At 35.6% G+C, this 20755-nt stretch overlaps 1 protein-coding gene across 3 annotated transcripts in view; it reads right to left on the bottom strand.

Annotated features, from left to right (window-relative positions):
• Positions 1-19648, bottom strand: part of LOC128871714 (tachykinins) — a 95901-nt gene extending 76253 nt beyond the window's left edge. For 2 of the 3 annotated variants that reach the window (XR_008456059.1, XM_054113691.1), the window contains exon 1: positions 19303-19648. The gene's annotated coding sequence lies outside the window, so the exon portion shown is untranslated. The remainder of the gene's footprint in view (positions 1-19302) is intronic. The other variant, XM_054113692.1, reaches the window with a different exon arrangement.
• Between the last annotated feature and the right edge of the window lie 1107 nt (positions 19649-20755).

The following is a 20755-nucleotide window of genomic DNA, read 5'->3' as shown; positions in this document are numbered from 1 at the left end:
GTAGACTTTCTTTAATTTTATTTTCACTGTAAATTTGTGTTTTTAGTTTTGGTAGGAGAAATTTTATTTTTTTAATAAAAAAAAAAAAAAAAAAAAAAATGCATAGTGTATTTGAGGTTTAGGTAGAATTATAAAAGAAATATTTCCAAAAAAAATGTCCTGCAAAATTGTAAAGCAGAATATAATATATAATATAAATAACCTGCCGAAAATTCCGAAAAATGATAATACAATAATAAAATCGGAAATTTGGATTTCAAAATTTATTCGCCAAAAGTTCTCAAAAGTAAAGCCTCCCGATCAACCAGTTTTGACCGAGAAACAGCTATATGAAAAATCATTCCAAATTGCGATATTTTTTCTTTTATCCCATAATTTTGTTTAGAGTTATTCGAATTGGAGGCCGAATTTTGACGCATATAATTTTTGTTGACGTCGTGCGCAGCACAATCCTCAGGTGGAGGAAAAATTACCTCCGCATAAGGTTACAATCACGGGCGGCAGTCAGGTTTGAAGTGGCTGAATCGTTTGCTAAGCTTTCAGTGTATGATGGATGACAACTAATGATGGACAACTAACGTATGTGCCTTGTATTTGAATAGGGAAGAACTTTAGTTATCAGCAAGAAGGTCGTTAATTGCGAAGCCAATTGGCCGTTACGAAACTGCGATTGAATTTGTAATAATTTTCTTAGCAGGACACTCTAAAATATTGATGTGATACCCACAATTCCCCTATAATTCAGTGGCTTAAGGGGAATATCGACTGGATCTTAAAAAACTCGGTTGACCAGATGCGCTATTGCGAATCCAGATGAGTTGAACGAAATCGCATTCCATAAATAATGGGAAATAGATAGATTGCCATGTTTGGCCTACATGTTATTGAGGAAAACGAAATTGAGTGAGTAACTCCGGTAGCCACGTTTTAAGGTACCCGGCAGCCGAATTCTTCCCGCTCCTTTCACACTTATTCACACACTCTTCCAATCAGTCGTTGTTCAGAAGGCAGTGAAGCAGTGTGGGCGAATACTCTGTGGATTTTTTCGTTTCTCACAATCTCAGCTTTAAAAAAAAAAAAACCGCTTTCATGACTCCGGTGACGTTCGCCAACCAGCTGTTTCTTTTAAATTCGCTGGGAACCGGTTAACGTTCGGATTATGGCCACACCTTCTAAATTCTTTTCAAGATGAATAGAATACCGGAAAAAATATAATCGTCTAAACGATTGCTTCAGAAATGAAATTGCTGCAGTAAAAAATGCAAAAAAAAAATCAATTTTCTTGACGCTTTATAAATTTACTTTTTTGAACTTATTCGATTAAATGTTCATACCTTCAGGCATATTGTCTTAATTTTAAAATTTAACCATTGAATCTTCAGTGCTCCATTTTCTTAAAGGGCAGAAAACTTCTAATGACTTTACAGTCATTTTTAAAGCAACATATGTAGATACGGTAGTGGGCGCAATTTTATAACTGTTCCTCTTTCATTAAACGTAAAAAAACGGTATAATATCTGCGTACTTTGTTAAAAGTAGACTTTATGTGTCTATGTGTGGCGGCGGGTGCAGAGGGTTAGCGGATGAATCATGGGCTGCGAAATAAAATTACAACCAGCAAGTAAAAATGAGAAAAGCTCCAGGTACATTTATACACAATCATACTTATGCACGTGCATATGTTGGCACATACAGTTGCGGTCAGAAAAAAAGTAGTGCCTCTTATAACAAAAAAAACTAACATTATTTATTAAGATTAAATGGAATAAAAAGAGTATTATACTTAATAAATACTGAAGTTCTAACAGCCAGAGCCTTCGACATATAACTTTTATAAGTATTACATTAGCAGAATATTATTAGAATAGATAATTTCAAATTTATTTATTTATTTATTAACTTATATGAAATCAATAAACAATTGTTCTTACGTACTACTTGCTAGAAGAGTATTATTAACAAAAAGTTAAGTTAAATTGCAATACACAGCTTAATTGAGCTGAAAACCGTAGTTTAGATAAACTAAAACCAAACTCAATTCATGAAGGGAAGGAGCAATTGGGATACCGCAGGCATAATTTGTTCTGAACTTATTCAAATGGAATTGATATTTATTACGTAAAGCCCAAGTAAAGACAGAGAAGTTGATCCTTTCGAAAAGAGAGGAACAGTCAATTTCACCTTTGAAATTATTAAACAAAAAAGATAGAACGACAAAATCGATATTCTACTTTCTACTTTCTTTTGTTTACGACAATTAAAAGTAACCGGGATTCATTTGACAGAACAGGATCAGAAAATTTCAGGGAAGAGAGCGCATGGATGGTTGGTTGATGTGGAGATTATCCAAGAATCCAATTAGTTCTTCCGCACCATTTTGTTGCTACATCCCCGCTACCAACAAGTTTTACGGGTTATTCCTTTACGACTATATCCAGTCTGTGCGATTGGGAAACCTACTAAGGTTGCTTATATCTATACCAGCCAGCTCTTCGAGGTTTTAAAAGCGGATTGTGAAGGGTTAAAATCCTCGACCTGACAAAAGCATTTGATAAGGTTTTGCTGAAAGATGTAATTAAAATTCTCGGAAAACGAAATTTTGACAACAATGTTCTGGCAGTAATTAGAAATCTCAACGCCGAAAACACCACTTCCGTCAAGACTAATAATGAAATATCAACCTCAATACCGGTGACATCAGGGATAAGCCAAGGCGACAGCCTAAGCCCTATCTAAATAGCAAAAAATCACGAGATAATAAAAAATCACGTGCTACGCATGACGCACGCAACAAATATGAGGACTAGCTTGGCCAAAAACCTAAAAACGGTGTACGCGCCAATTATATATATATTTAATCCAAATAAATTGTATCTTAGTACAAAAATTGTTGAAGAACCAGATTTAATCCTATAATATAAAGAAGAAGAATACAAAGCCTTCCATAGGGCAGGACATTCACAGAGGAAGTGGAAGATAGTTTCCTTTTTTCCGGTTGATTACAACTAAGACAGTATAAATTTTAAGGGATACCCATTTTGGCTGCTTGCTCTCTCACTGTCGTGAGTCTGCAGGCATCGTTTCATATTTATCAATTTTGACGTTTGTTTGTGGTTATAGGTGGGCCGTAACATTCTGTTAATTTTGCATGCGCCTGACCTTTCCATCTACAATCCGCAATTCGAAAGTAATTTGAGGAGATTGCATTATTGATTGCATCTAGTGGTGCGAATACCGATTCTGCAATAATGTTATTCATGGCAGATCCCCCTCTTGTCAGTTCATCTGCTTTATCATTTCCGTCAATTATCAATTTCGTTTCCCTTATTGCCAATACTTCCGCTTGGAAGATCTGTAGTAATTAGGAAGACGCGCAGATTTTTGATTTCTAAGCCTATGACAATATATACCTGCTCCTACACTGCAATCTATTTTTGAACCATCTGGTGTACTGAGTTTGTCCCAATAATATACTGGCATGACCAAACGTTTTTTCTTTCCAGTAATCCTCTTCATTTAACCTAAAGGGTTTTCCAATAAGAGATGTTATTTTGATATTCAATCAATGGTTTCGTTGCTTGTGTGGCACGTAGCGTCGTCTTGTTGAAAATAAACGTTGTCCAGATCAATACCAACCAATTCCGGCCATAAAAAATTATTAATCATCTCTCGATAGCGCAATCCATTCACCGTAACTGTTGCTCCAGCTTCATTTTCGAAAAAGTAAGGTCCAATGACTCCGCCGGACCATAAACCGCACCAAACAGTCACACGTTGAGGATAGAGAGGCTTTTCAACAATAACTCTTGGATTTTCTGAGCCCCAGATCCGACAATTTTGCTTGTTGACGAAGCCACCGAGATGGAAATGGGCATCGCTCGAGATGATTTTTCGATGGAGTTCCGGATCATTTTCATGCATTTCAACGACCCAATCAGCAAAGACACAACGTTGTTGATGATCGACCGGCTTGAGTTCTTGTGTTAACTGGACTTTATAAGCCTTAAGACCCAAATCTTTATACAAAATACTGTGTAATGACGTTTGTGGAATGCCTAATTCCAAAGAACGACCAGGAATGGACAAACCTGGGGTTTCTTCAACACTTTCGGCTACAACAGCAATATTTTCGGCTGTTCTTGAGCGACGTGCACGGGATTTACTCTTCACACCACTAACTTGTTCCAACAGCTCGAATTTTTTCACCAATTTCTGTATTGCGGTCCGACAAGGGGCTTCACGATGTTCCAAAATACATTTTGAGCATCTGTAGTCCTAGATCTGATGGTTCCGACCGTTATTGCACAAGCTGATCTTTGTATTCTGTTCCTAGAGCTTTCCTCCAAACCACCGATTCATGTGATAAAATTGGTCGTATAACTGCCTTATACAACAATAAAGTTTCTGCTTTCCTCACCCATTCTACTGAGCATTGGAGTCCACCTAAGTTTGGAGTCCAAGATTTCCCCAAAGATTTTTTTACTCTTTGAATTCTATCAGTAGAGAATCGATAGGAAGGTCTGTAAGTAAACATGGCCCTGTTCTAAAGCATATTAGATAAAAGCAATAAATAGCATCTTAAAAGTACGAGGGTCTGCAAAGTTCGAGCCATTTAGCGCTACAACAATTTAGTCTCTTTATAGTCTCTCCATGTTTCCATTTTATGCTTATTTACGTCTTCTTTCAGCGTGTTGGTTCATCTCGATCTCAGTCCAACTTTTTTTATGCTCTCAGCGAGTTCATTCTTTTTTAGGCTTATGACATACAACAATATGACACTTACGATACCCTTGTGAATACTCCATTCATCAATTATGTTCTCATACGCCCATGAAAAAGCGAATATCACAATAAGCAAAAACCGGCTCTGTTGGGGTAATTTCTAATAAAAGTGAGTCAAATATGTGCTAATTGTACCTTATGTTAGATTAACAGTGTTGATATTAAACAAGAGTATCCACTGGGTAACCAAAGATGCTCATTTTTGTACCTAAGAAGCATTGCTCAAGTCCCATCCCCATGTTTTTACGGATATAATAAGCTTCTTCAGTTGGGACCGTACCTGACAGAACTGGCACAGGCTACTTGGTGACATAGAAATCTTAAGGGCATTCCACCGCTCCGAACAATGAAAGTTTCACTATTAGGATTAGTTAGGTTAAGTAGGGGTATTTTTATTGGATAGCAAAACCTCGTTTATTAAATTAAAAGAAGTTTGATAAAGAAGATTCATAGATTCATACTTACTGAAAGTAGGCAGTGATAAGTTTGCCGATTTGGGGCAAATTTGTTTAACTAAATGCTGAAGTATCGAATATTTGTATTAGAAAAAAATACCCGTTTTACTCGTATTTAACACCAATCTACCTTAGGCCAAGGGTAGTATATGTATGAACTAATTTTTGTTCAGCTGAGTCAGTTTTCCCGCCAGTTCTATTGTGCACCGACAGACTAGGGCGGACAGGCATAAAAAAAATAAATAAATAATTGGCGCGTACACTTCTGTTAGGTGTTTGGCCGAGCTCCTCCTCCTATTTGTGGTGTGCGTCTTGATGTTGTTCCACAAATGGAGGGACCTACAGTTTCAAGCCGACTCCGAATGGCAGATATTTTTATGAGGAGCTTTTTCATGGCAGAAATACTCTCGGAGGTTTGCCATTGCCTGCCGAGGGGCGACCGCTATTTAGAAAAATGTTTTTTATTAAATTTGCTTTCACCGAGATTCGAACCAACGACCTCTCTGTGAATTCCGAATGGTAATCACGCACCAAACCATTCGGCTACGGCGGCCGCCGGCGGACAGGCATACTGTGCACAATTTTAGGCGCATTGTCTGGGGCGAAACTTAGGTTAAACGTTTTTTGGCAATGTAGTAAAATCTCCTAAAGTTTTTTGCATTTCTTAGTATAATTTTCATAGTTTAATTAATTATTAAATTATATGACCGAACGATTTTCGAAAAAGTGGAAAAAACTGTTAAAATAATATACTTGTCCGAGTGAAATGCGAAATATAGAGTAGAATTTCACAAGGAATATTTTTATGGAATAATTTAACTTATTTGTTCTAAATAAAGGCATTTTGACCCTTATTGGAAGAAGTTTGAAAAGCAATGCAATTGTAAGGCCGCTAGTGGGTTAGAATGTTCTACAATATTATTTCCCGGAAAATTCTACTAAAGGTCCTCTCAGGCAAAATCTATATAAAAAACGTAAAAGGTGACCGAAACTAAAATAGCAAATATTTCCAGAATTCTCCTTAGATATGCAGCACTTTCATAGGCATTTACATTGAGAAAGAACAAAGCCACTACCTGTATCGGTAATTGAATTGTTTAGTGCCTTGGTTTGTCACTAACAACTTGTGTAGGATGAAAGCTAAATAATTTAAAACTCGACCTGATAAGCCTTTGATAAGGTTTTGCTGAAAGATGTAATTAAAATTCTCGGTAAACGCAATATTGACCACAATGTTCTGGCAGTAATTAGAAAATTTCAACGCCGAAAACTCCATTGCCGTCAAGACTAATAATGAAATATTAACCCCAATACGGGTGGCATTAGGGATAACCCAAGGCGACAGCTTAGGCCCTATCTAAATAGCAAGATAATAAAAAATCACGTGCTACACATGACGCACGCCACAAATATGAGGAATAGCTCGAGTGTACGCACCAATTATGTATATATATATCTAATCCCAAAAATTGTATTTTTTTTCGGGACAACTAGCAAGTGCAGCACTCAGACATTAATTAAGTCCATTGTACTACACTTGGATTCCCTTTTAATTTTCTTTAAATCTACCCGATCTCCGAAAAAATCTAAGTAGATCTTGTGGTGTCAAGGAGCCAAGGTGGTCGCTTCTTAACACATCAGTGCCAAAGACGCATGCCACAAATAGGAGAGGAGCTCGACCACACATCCATAAAGGGTGTAACCGCCATATATGTATGTACATATATATTTTTGTATCGATTTTATTTACAAACGGTCACCCGGTTACCCAAATATAAAAATTGTTAAAATAATTTGGAAAAATTATATCGAATAAAAAAAAAATCTGCAAAAATGGATGTTGCTTCCATTTGCTGCATTGATTTTCCACTTGGTAAACCGTTATTTTGACTGCAGCTGTATGTATTGCATGTAATAAGTAGCAACCACGGCAGGATGTCCTTAGGCCTTCGTGTATGTAGCCGTATTAAGTAATTGTCTGCTTACAGTGTCCAAGAGCTAAGTATGTATGTATGTGAAGATCCCCGCAAGCAAGGCCACATGTGTTCTCGTTGGTACATATATGTATATACATGCACTTATATATTTATTGTAAATGTCATGTACACTTGACTCAGAATACGAGCATCCAGACACTACAATTTTAAACTAATTAGACGTACGCTGGGGCATCTTATGGCTTCGTTTGAGATCTGGAACACTCAAATGCTATCATAAATGCGTGTAAGCCAATTTTGTGGTCATTTCAAAATCAGAAATATTGTACCGTTCATCTGAATTTCGTTTCACCTTTATATGCATGTATGTATTATTTATTATTTGCAATATATCTTTTGTGTAGTTAAAGCATTTGAACATTTTTTGTAATAATTGTAATATCACAAACTCACTACTCTTACCCAAGCTGCCATGTTAGCTCACTCTACATGCAGGTAAGTTTGCTCGTGTATATGTGCATGTGTTGTAAATGTATCATGAGAGCCACACACATCTACAATATGTTTTCTGACTCTCCCCGGTGATTTTTGACCATTACTCCGCTAACTCATTTATGACTTCAAAATTACTTTCTAAAAGGCCTTACCTCTGCTTGAATCTTCTGAAAGGTTACACACGTCGGCACCTGGCTTTAGTAAAGGCTTTTATTTAGTGTCAGGAGAATCATTTCACATCTTCCGCCTTGACTTTATGAGAAAGTGGAATTGTAATTTTCACTTAATTCATATAATCGCATAAGTAATGATCATATCCCACATACGCACGCATCTAAAGAGCTTTATGAATGTGCTAAGCATAAATTTGCTTACGTCAGCAATTTTGCTTTGTTTTTTTTTTAACTTTTTAAATGCCGCAAATGCTACAAATAATAACTGAAGGTAGGTGTATTTGATTACCAATGACTTTGCAACTCAATTTACGTATTAAGTACAATGGTATGCAAATCGGGTAGGGAACCATTTGTAAGTGTAAGATTACACGTATGAGGTTTGTTAATTTTCAGTTGATTACGAAGTACTTAAGCAGGCTTCCTCTTCAAAAAGCGAAGTGTTTACTTAGAGCGTGGGAGAGATCAGCAAAAAGTCACGCCGAGCCATGAACGGAGAATCCAAAACTTTATACAGTGTGTTAATGTTGTTTTTGATCAAATAGTTGCGTGCAAAATGTATGAGTCGGTTCATTGCCATGGTGAAGAAAAAACCACTTGTGACAATTATTCTCGCTGTACATTTCAGCACGCTTATTTATGCTTGGTTTGACGTTTGGAATTCGGAGTCAAGCACCCCACGGCAATCAAAAGAAAGTGTCCACAAAACTTGATTTTTGATAGTCTTTAATGTGGGAATTTGGGATTTTGCTTCGCCTGAGAATGATCATTTCGATTATATCTGGTTTCGTTAAGTTGTTATATTCATAGACCTCTCTCATCAACTGCAGAATGGTGCACTTTTAACTATTTATTTCTTCTGCTCGTACATTCAAGTCCATTAACATTTTCAATGTCTCTGCGCAACACGTTTTGTTAGGTTAGGTTGAATCTGGACACATTCAGGCTCACTCTGTTGTCGCATGGGGAACTTGTCCTTAATTATAAAATTTTATAAAATCCCTGATTTCCACAGTACTGAGATCTTCCAATTCATTAAAAAATTGTCTACCTAAAATGGTAAGTCTACGTCTGAATAGAACAGCATAATGGCACAATAGGTGTACGATTGGCTCCTCCTCTTCTTTATCTAGACGACTTCTGCAGCAGTCATGTGCTTGCACGCCCATTTTCTGGACGTGTCTGCCTATTAAGCAGCGCCCCGTTATAACGGAAATCAACGAGCGAATATATGCGTTTTTTGACTTAGCAGATATTCTGTACGTTTAACATTGAGAATCGGTCACAATTGTTTTGCGATTCTGCGGGTGGTTTCATTACGTCATTTGCTGCTCTCAGGAACAGAAACATTCAGAAGTGGCGCTGAAGCAACTGACACATGCACCGAGCAGTGGTGATATTCAAAATTTTACTAAGTCGCCGAAAAAAATTTACTTGACTGAGAAAATCAGGTATTTCTGATCAGAAGATAAATAGGCTCGCATCCCATGCGTATAAAATGCCCACTTTTGGATTTGTATAGGTACTTTACAACCCTTTACACTAGAAGTTAATGTCCAAATAGCTCGAAGAAAGTGTGAAAGGAAGGTATAAAGCCTCAATATTGGTTTCAAAATGAGCATCGCCTGTTGTTCCACGCGTTATTTGAGATAAGATACGTACCTAACTTGCCTCTCTGAGATTAAAAACATAGTTCGCCTAGCCCACATAAAGACAGACAGACCCTCGTTACCTTCTAAACATGACGGATTGCAATATTCATTAAAATTTGACGGAGTTATCGTTATGGATGAAACTAGAGTAAGTATGCCTCTAATTTCCAAATATTTAATTTCGATCTCCCATCGAAAAATTAAAAAACTGTTTTTTGAATGGATTCTAGCTTATCTATGTAAATCTGGTAATGCAAGTCTCAAACTACAGTTGTAAAATGGGCTTTAGTAGCATAAGTATGTATTATGGAACTCTTTAATGACTAATGACTAAATTTAAATTATCCTTAGTCTTTTCTAAGGAAGTGATCCTGAAAAGAAATAAACCGAATCAAGCAGTTCGGCCTTCTAAATCGTTTGAAGATTCTAGTGAGAGAAGTAGAAGAAGAAAAACCGAAGACATCGATTATTGCAAGGTGATGATGTAATCGCTTATGTCGCTCATCCAACATTAAAAGCTGAAGGAAAAAAGGACGCTTATTATAAGAAATACTAATGACCCTTTTATCCATGTTACGAGCTATTATTAAAACAAACAAAAATAATGTTAACTGCCCAAAAATTGTATAAAGGTTAGAAGCATCTTTACAAGATAGCACAAAAATTGATATAGGATTTAGATGATATTAGATAGAGTCCTTTGTTACTTAAAAGACAATACAGAAATTCTCTGAAAATTATTCGCGAATGAGCGTGTGATGAATCCCAATAGACCACGTATACTTCCCGCGGGTTAAATTCCAATTTGACATAGGCAATAGACAGTTATTGAAATCAGATCTCGTTTCAAGCTGTCAAAAAAGGCACCGAATTAAAACCGTTCTCTACTGAGGCAATGGGAAAGTTATTAACGGATGATCGGAATGTCGAATACGATATTTTAGCCGTTGATAAAGATATTTTTTTAATTGTACAGGAGTCTAACGAAATTATCTACAAAGCTTGAGTCGATAACGCTATCTCCCTTCACAATAAAATTGGGTGTAATGGGGGACTTTAATTTTTATCATACCTGACTTGGCTGTCCAGCTCCTTAGAGGCTTATTTTGTAGACAATCTTTCATAAAAACTTAACCGCCCTTAAGACCCTACAATTTTAACCCAAAATGTTAAATTAAATTAGTAATCTTAGCCAAACATGCATCACATGCAATAAAACTCGAAATTGAATTGTTCGAATATTTTGATCGCCGAAATGTAACTCATAAAATCTCTTCTATTTATACATTTTATAATTTTTATGTGCTTGGCATTGTTGATGCTGCTTCTTGTTACAATGAATTTAAAAACTCCATATTCTTTATCGTATAAGCTCCCCTCCAGAGCTTCTAAAGCATCGAAAGAACATGAAAAATAAGTTTTAAAAAAGTTTAGCTTAACTAAGGATCTAAATTATTACAATATATTTATTTGTTTACTTAGCCTATGAGCTCAAGCTTTATGCACCTAAAGAATAGAGTATAAAGTGCTTGAAATTAAACTTTTCGGAGATGAAACTTCTCTTTGGATAGAACCAGAGATTAAATTAGAGTCACTCAAGGTTTGAACAAGAGGAGTATTACGTGAATACTGTGTTTTACATTTAAGCCCATAGAAAGGTATAGATAGCTACGAATATTACGCTCTGGCATACGCAGGAATTGAACCGACCAAGCTCAGTGAACGTTGAGCGTATTTAAGAAAAATTTGTGGACCAGTTAAATTCTGTTTATCTAGAATTGGTCTCCCAATAAAAATCGAATATTTCAACGCAGACGCATGGATTTTCTGCGGAAGAAAAATATGAACGCATGTGCTACAAGCATGGGTAGTTGGCTATTAACATCTCGTCAATGTGCAACATGATCGAAATGTTTTAATTGCCGTCGGCCAAGAATGCGGTTGGAAATTCGTAGAAAGCCAAATCATGCACAGCTTTCCCTTTTACTTGTAAATGTAGTTATAATACTTATATATGTGGTTATGGTATGTGGCAAGTATACATACACATTATGGCGCATATACGACATATGAACTATTTGTCATTGTGGTTAAATTAAAATGAATGAATTAAATTTAACGATATTTATTTTAATATAAATGTTGGTGAAGGAAAGAATTTTTTTTTAAACCGCGCTATTTTCTGTGAAAAAAATTCAATATTTTTTCAGTTTCCATTTCATAAAAATCGTTTTAAAATAAAATGTTCACCTAAAGATAAAAAAAAGAGGTTGTCTGTAAAGTCGGTTTACTGACGATAGTTTAACGTGACAACGTCATAAGAAAATATTGATGGAATGGTTGCAATTTTCAAAACAAAATTTTAATTTTATTTGTTTGATAGATATTTTGTATGGATATAGAGGAGGAGGTAAATGGAATTGCAATGGAATAGGTCAAGTTACATTTACACAAACGTGAAAAATGACGAAACATTTATCAAATTCATGAAAGATATGTTTAATTTCGATTGTGCATCAGACGTTAATAAGTCAACAACACTAAGAGGCACCATGCCGATTTGCCTTTTTCAAGACACTTTACACTCAAAACACTCCCTTTCATTTCCTACTTTTTCTATCATCGTCCTATTCTCAACAGAGAAATGGTTCATTACCATGCACACAGGAAGAAGGCATATGCAAATACAAGTATGTGAATTTATATACAAATGCGCATATACATACATATATATGCTCACTCAAGTAGGACAGAGCCAGATGTCGAACGTTGTCGAACGCGGGGGCCGATTGTGCTCTTTGTCGTTCGTTCCGCGCTCTCGCTTGCAGTTCAAGCACATTAGCCTACATTTGCTTGCGTACGGAATAGATTCGTATATTTGATATGTCCATATGATTTGTATGCATCTTTACATATAGATTTGTTCTTTTTGAAAATTGCGCGAAATTGTATATGTATATGCATGTTTATATACATATGTATATTAGTATACAACATATCTTATAAGGTATATGGTAAATATTACCATACATTTTTTCCTTCATATATAACAAAAAAATTAATAATAATAACATTGAAACAACAGGTATTATTAACAAACTTGGTTTTATTTTAAATTCTTCAAGTAAATCAAATTAATAATAATCAATAAGAAGGCATATGCAAATACAAATACGTGAATTTATATATGTACATATGCTCATATACATACATATATACGCTCACTTAAGTAGGAGAGAGCAAGATGTCGAACGTTGCCGTTCGTTTGCTTTGTTCGTTCCGCGCTTTCGCTTGCAGTTCATTCAAGGTAACGACAATGAGCAAGGCAACGACAAATGAGCAAGGTAACGACAAATGAGCAAGGTAACGACACATTTTTTCGTGCGTGCAGCCGGCTAAATCGAATTATAAGACGTTATCACGTCAAAAATTATTTTTATAAATACTCTTTTTATATGAAATACACTTTTATTATTAGTAATTATTTTTAAATTTAGTTTTAATTGTTAATTCTGCCATAACACACTCTATAAAAATAGTCATATATACATAAGTATGTACATATTATAGTTCATTTGAGAATAGTGAGTACGATTGTTTCAGCAGTGCTGGTATACTTTTGTCCAATGTCCGTTTTCGCCTGAACAAACCTCTTGTGAAATTTTTTGAAAAATATTTCTATAGAACATTTAAACCCTCCAACCTTAATATTTCATAGATTTGTAAAAACAAGGGTCTAAATTACCCACACGGGTAAGAAATATTGTTAAACGTTAAACAAAAATATGCGCCAATAAATTGTATTGTGGGCTGTTAATGGTAAATATAATTTTTAACGAGTTTTTCTTTAAATAATACGATCTACTTTAAACCAAATTAGGAAATCATCAATACAGTGTATTGCGACGTTTGGAGACAAATCGGCAGGTGTCCCACTATTCTACAGCTCTTTTTCTTTCATAATTGCCATACAGAATTCTTGTGTGGTTTTGGCTACGGCACAGTGAAATTTAATCTATACATCGTCGCATATCAGTAAAATTTGATAGTTTATATTTAAGTAGTTTTAAAATTAAGGTGAACCCCAAATGGTTATTTCCATCTAACTCAAACCACAAGCGTATCAAAAATTTGTTTTCCGATGAATGAACCTTTGCTTTTATAACGAAAATATTATATAAACCGCTGGGTAGCTTTAACGTCAGGACATTTCATTAAATCGCAGTCGTATTTATGATCCATTTTGATTCATATGCAGAACAATTCCACGAACTTTGCCCGTTAGGTGGTGCTAGCGGAAATATTCGGAGAACTGTATTAGCGATTTGCTTTGGTTAAAATTGGCAAAGAATATATTTGGCAGATGTTGCTGGAACTTAGTATAAGTAATTTCGAAAACTCTAGGAAGTTACATCAGCCATGCACAATGTCGTCAAGTGAGCTTTTTAAGCGAAATTTGTGTAATAATTTCAGATATCGCGAGCGATTTCTCGGGAGTGCCTTCTAATATGGCTTGAAGGCCGTATATTAAAGTTAGCACGTTTTGAGGCAACGTATATTGAATGTGAAAATGTCATGCATTATCTTGTAAAATCAAAATCTCACGAATACAATACTTATGCACACTTGCTTTTTTTCTCCCTATTAACTTTTTAAGGAATTTTAAACAATTTTCATTAGTTAATCAACAATTTCAGCCAGCACAAATTTATTCAGCTTCAATCTCTTATTTTGCCTTTAGTCGTGCACGCATTTATTAGTAGCTGATAACAGGTTCAATATTTTCAGTTCATTAGATGGCAAAGAAATATCGAACACCAGTTGCGCAAATTTTGTGAACAAATGCTGGAATGAATGTTTGGACTTGAGTAAGCCGGAAAAATAGGCATGATTTTCCAAGCACTCAGCCATGTGAGCCATTTTACTTTCACTTTTACCGACTCCTTAGTAAAACTGATCGCTCGCGGCGTAGAGACTGTAAAAGTACACTATCTTAGTTTAAAAAAGCTCGGCAAAAGCGTTCTTTGTTTCCCTCATACAGCAAAATACTATATTAGGTTGTCGATGATTTCTATGCCATTCATATGTTCTCCCCATCATCTGTGGCGTGTATTTAGTTCTGAAAGTGAACGTAACTCTTTCATTTTCAAGAAACGTTTATTCAATTTGCCTAGTAGCAGGTGCATAAGTTGCACCAACAGATCCTGGCTGTCTCTGCAAGTTCTGATCTGGTACTCGTGTAATGTGCCTGACCTACACTTGGCGCCTATCGTTCGCAGCGACGGCATATTTATTAGTGTACTTGGCGACACATGCGGAACATTCGTATTGACTAGCACTGCGACTTAGCACCACAAGATCAGATTAACAACCGTCCATATGTGGGTCATATTAACATTGATCATTCAGGTTCAAGTACAATTATGTATATACCCCGAAGTAGGTAATACAGGGTGTAGCCATAATTTGATTGGTTACTCATAGAAATAAGAAATTAAAAGGTATAAAATACACCTTTGAGCTGCAATGAAATAATTCTAAACTCAAGGCTTTAAACAATTTGCGTTTTATTTCCAGAATCATCAATTCGTGTATTTTAATGTTTGGCAAATATTCGGTTGGAGAATTTAATAGTTATTTATTCCTTAAAGCAATTCAAAGTAATACTTCAATAATTAGTTACAATACAAGATTCACCCAATTTTATTTGGCTTTAATTTTTTTTTAGCATCTAGTCACATTGTCCGTGATTGCGATTATTGTTGTTGTTCTTCTCCTTCCAGCAGTCAAATCTCTCTCCCCCTACGTCAGTGTTGCCTAGCTTTGGATATAAAAACGCACTAAAATGCCCATTTAAAAAAAATAAACTACCAAATTTTTATTGAATTACTTAAAAAACTTTATATGCGTCATAAATTGTCTTTAAAATGTGTGTTTTTTTTAAATAAATGTGTTATGGTTACGCACAATTGAAGTTATGAGTTGTTTGCTAAAATTTTGTTTTGTTAAGAGAACGACTTTTTTGTCATATAAGATAAGGTACTCTTTTTGTAAAAATGTCGTTATGGTTTCTTCAGTATTTTCTGGTATTTTTTTTGCTTATTTTTACTATGAATACATCCCTAGATGCCCTATGTCTAAGAATTGAGGAACAGAAGAAGCGATTACACCTCTATGGTTTTAATTCGTATTCAGTAAATTAAAACGCTTTTTAAAATGTGTAAAAAGGTTTTCAATTTTGAGAAGAGTTGAGAGAAGAAGATTTAATATTCTTGCATAACCTTAAAAGGAGCAAAAAATTTAATTTGCGTTTTGAAATATCAAATTTTATAAGGATTAGCAAATATTCATTAGAACTAAAATCTTCTCATAACGAGCTTTTTTAAAATTTTTTTTGTTTACTAATACAGATTTTTTTTTAACTTACTGTTTCGGTAGCTTTTAATTAAAAAAAAAGAAACAAACACCAAACTTAAAAATTTCGCATTTTGGCTATAAAGAAGCACTAAATTTATTGTGAAGAGCAAATGGTTGGCAACACTGCACAACTCAGCTAATGTGACATGACGCACACTCTGATGGGCGCACTCTTGTTTAGATCATTCGCGGTTAAAGTGTGTAGTTCTAAATTGGTGCACAAATTAAAAATATTACAGAGCATAGGGTGGAGATTAGCCTCTTCCAACGTCTGCAGTCGTATGCATAACCCCTTATTTGACGCCACCAACCACAACTCTCATTTTTAGTACGCACTGCTCGCCCCCACGTCATATTTGTTCGACCACGCGCTCTTTTCCCTTGTGGATTCCACTCGAATGCCATTTTCGTTACATTGGTATTGTCATTTCGAAGCGTGTGGTCAATCCAGCTCGGTTCTCTCCTTTTCAATTCTGAGTTGATGGGCATACTGTTAGCCTTAATAATAGCCTTAATAGCTAAATAATAGTCGCATTTAATTTTTCTTCAATAAACTGGCCTGAATATTGTAAATATTTCAAACGGTTAAAGCTTTCGCCCAAATGCTCGTAGTAAAATGTCTGTCTTGGCGCCGTCTTGGGAACAGTTAATAAACATCCAGCAAAGCCATTGAACTGGAGATTATAAATAGAGCTAAATATCTGGTGTTTTTTATACCTGCATAAGAACTATCAATGAGAATAAGAATGGTCTGAGAATGGCACTAAAGTTTGGCATGTCATCTTGAATCGTTTAACATCACAATTTCCAAATTTTAAAAATTTACTTTGAAAAAAAAAAAATAAAGTTCGTAGACCACTTATGCAGCCAATCCTTATTTCTTTCGAAATTAGAAAGGAGTTGTCATTACGGTGAATGGTGAATGCTATGGAGCCATTCTGACTGAATTTTTGCTTCCAAAAATTAATCAGTTTCAACAAGGCGGACCAATTCGTCATGCAGCGCAATTTCGATCCGATCGATTTATTTCAATATTCAAGCCACTAAGCCACCATTGACGGCCACATTTATTGGAAAAAGTGGTAAAAGATTGGATTGATCGAATGGACCATGTAACTCGTAGTCGCGGTGGACATACGCCGGATATCATATTAAAAAAATAAATGCCATGAAATTATCTACCAGATTATCATAAAAAATATTTCTGTTTGTATTATCATTTCCTTTCAATTGTCTTTTTCATTTTCATTTTCATTTTTGCTCAAGCTCTTAAAAAACACCCGACAAAATCATTATACGCACTGTGTTAAGAACTAAAGCACCCGTTAACCAGTTTCTATAAGCGTTTAATTGTCCATTTTAAGTTGCCAAATCAACGATTCAAGTGATGCCATCCGAACTGCGAATAAAAACAAAAACAATTCCAAGGAGGTGGAGAGCATATTACTGTTTGGAGAGTTACATATGGCTTGGTATGGATACTCTGCCCTATGTATTGGTGACGTCATGATTAATTTTTAAAAATACGTCGAAACTCTTCATAATTTCTTGATGCAAAGGAAAATATTTCAACAATACAAGACTGCAGATGGCGCATTAACTGCTGATGGGTTAAAGTCGAAACATTAAAATTCTGGAGTAGTTACCATTGAGTCTGGATCATAATATTGTTGAGAATTCCAGGAAAGTTTTGCAGGATTGCGTTACTGCCTGAAATCTGTCAACATTTCGAACTTAAACATTTTTTTTTATGCATTTTTTTCTCCAAAGACAAAGACATAGTATCCATTTTTTCTGATTTCGAATACCTGCGAAAAAAGAATACACTCTTTCTATTTTTATTAAGTAGTAGTAGTTTTGAATATGATACACATTTTATGTATTATTACGAACTCTACCAAACTTTATGAGGGCTATATAAACCACAGTGGTCTTAAACTTTTGCGCAAATCTGTATATTTCGTAGATTTTTTTCCAATCTAAATATTCGATTTTTTAAGCTTTCCAGCCCTAAGTCTAAATTTTATTATATGTTAAAAATGGAAGCTCTCTTAGATACTTAGATATTACGTTAGACAGTGGCAAATAGAACCACTTCAGGAATTAATTCTGCACAATTTTATGACTAAAATTGGCGTTCACAAAATTTGTTTAAATTAAATTATTTTTATAAAACTAAAACTTAAATTTTGTTTGAATTTCTGGTAGATACTCAGTCAGTTACATTTCCGACGAAATATAGGTGATTTGTCTATACTCGCTTAGTTCGGTGGTAGGGCCGTTACCTTCGTCCTTCTTTGATGAGAGATGACGAAAGAGCTACTTATATTTCCTTCAGAAAACAGATGTCTGAACATGGTTATACTGCCATCTTGCCAGCTGCTTAACCCACAAAATAAGAATTTTTGAAGCTTGTATAAAATCAGTTTTACTCTATGTGGGCGAAACATGGCACTTAAAACAGAATCGGCAAGAAACCTGCAGTCATTTGTAAATAGATTTTATCGGCATTTGCTGCCCACGAACCATTTCTAACCATTGAAAAGTAAATTATGCGTATAAAGCACAGATGGATCGGACACACGCTTCGGAAAAACCCCGGCGAAATAGCTCATTCAACTCTGCAGTAGAATCCAAGAGGCGCTAGAAATAGTGGCCGGCCTAAATTGATTTGGAGAAGGTGAATGAATAATGAGGCCAGCAAATTATTCATCGAACTAAAATATGGAACAAGAAACCGTGATTTGTGAAAATCTTTTGTCGATAGACTAAGTTCTTAGTGACGATGTGGATTGTAATATTGACAGTCTTAAGTCCCAGCAGTGTAGAGCAGCTGGAAATGTGTACTGCTCGTGACGCGTAAATAAACCGAACTCACTAGACAATTTACAAAATTTCATTTGGATTTCAAATATGCTATTTAAAAATGATTGATGTGTATTAAATAACTTTTTTCTGCAATGTAAATTTTCGAGTGACGAAAGCCAAATTACAAACAAAAAACTATGAAATCAGTTTCATAACGAAAATTACACGCAACTGCTCCTCTGCATTTAAAAACGGAGCGGAATTTTTTATACGTTTTTATGAATTATTGCGAAAATTGTTCTTATTTCGTTTTGTATTTCTAGCAATAGACGCAATTTCGTCACGTTCTGTATGAATAAAAGCATTGCCTTTCGCATTTGAAAAAGCTGTACAATAAATATATGGCTTTTGTGTAAAAAAATCGCTCTACCGAATGAAATATATTGATATTCATATTTAAATTAAATATTTTTCCGCTATTTCGCCTTTTAGCGCCACTCAGAAAACTGCATTTAAATGATTTTCATACATTTTTATTGAAATAAATCAACCTATAATTACCAACAATCAACCCACCACCTACCTGTTGATAAACACCAACAAATGTGGCTCAAAAATTGTATTTATATTCGCACTTTTATTTTATTACACTGCACTTGCGAAATCAGTTAAATTTTTAATTTGCTTCAATTCCAATATTTTTGCACACTATCACAAAACATTGGCAAATAAAAATTACAAATTGTGATTGCTAAATACAACTGATTTCCAAAAAAAAACAAAAACGAATGCAAACTTTTAAATTAATTGTTAGATTGACTAACCAATAAACTGGCTGTCCGTTTGCCACATGCGAGTCAGACACAGACTATTATTACTTTATTATATTTGGTCGCTTATTTGGTGGAGCAAATACGTGAACACGCCGAAAAGTATGCAACAACTGAGTGCCAGATCACATGGAACAGGATGTTAAATATCTGCGGCAAATGGACAAAGTCAGTGAGTAACAGTGAGCGCCAGCAGTGCGTCGACGTTGACGTCGACGGAGGCAGAACGGTAGCGGTGCTAAACGAGGCGCAGATATACACTTTGAATGCGTTAAATGTTGACTGTTGCTCGTTGAATGGTGCAGTGCTCGGCCTGTGAGTTGAGTGATGGGGCTTGTGGGTGTTCGTGAATGCGCGCATTCGCTGCTAGCCGGTCTCGTTGGCGCATACAAACGCGAATGGTCACAAATGAATCGGTTGTTCTTTTGCTTCGTAGGCTCTTTTGATAGCGGCACCAAAGGAGATGCACAGCTTCATAAATACTTATACAGGGTGGGCCATATAGCGTTTGCTTTTTGAACCACCTATTTTTTTGAGAATGGTAACACAAATGACATGTCAAATGTGTTCATAATTTACTTAAAGGTTTGACATTTACGAAATGGGACGCTATACGCTTGAACAAAATTGGGAAATATTGAAACCCTATTTTCTAATAGCGATCGCCCCTCGGCAGGCAATGGAAAACCTCCGAGTGTATTTCTGCCATGAAAAAGCTCCTCATAAAAATATCTGCCGTTCGGAGTCTGCTTGAAACTGTAGGTCCCTCCTTTTGTGGAACAACATCAAGACGCACACCACAAATAGGAGGGGGAGCTCGGCCAAACACCTAACAGAAGTGTACGCGCCAATTATTTATTTTTTTACTTTTTATTTCCAAAGTGGTGAGTCTTCTTCTTCTTCTGCGGTTACAGTAAATGGCGAGCGTTACCGTGACATGCTCAACGAGTTTTTGTTTCCAAAAATTGAAGAGGACGACATGGACGACATTTGGTTTCAACAGGACGGTGCAACTTGTCACACTACCAAAGTTACACTCGAACTTTTGGATACCGTTTTTGAATTCCGATATCAATTGGCCGCCTCAGAGCTGTGATTTAAGCCCGTTGGACTATTTTTTGTTCGGACCCGTTAAGGACAAATACTATGCGAACCATCCAGAGACGATTGATGCTTTAAAACACGAAATCGAAGTTGCCATTCATG

Source organism: Anastrepha ludens, chromosome 2 (genome assembly GCF_028408465.1).
Source record: "Anastrepha ludens isolate Willacy chromosome 2, idAnaLude1.1, whole genome shotgun sequence".
Taxonomy (NCBI): Eukaryota; Metazoa; Arthropoda; class Insecta; order Diptera; family Tephritidae; genus Anastrepha; species Anastrepha ludens.
Note: the sequence above shows the minus strand (reverse complement) of the source record. Positions and strands in the feature narration are given on the sequence as shown.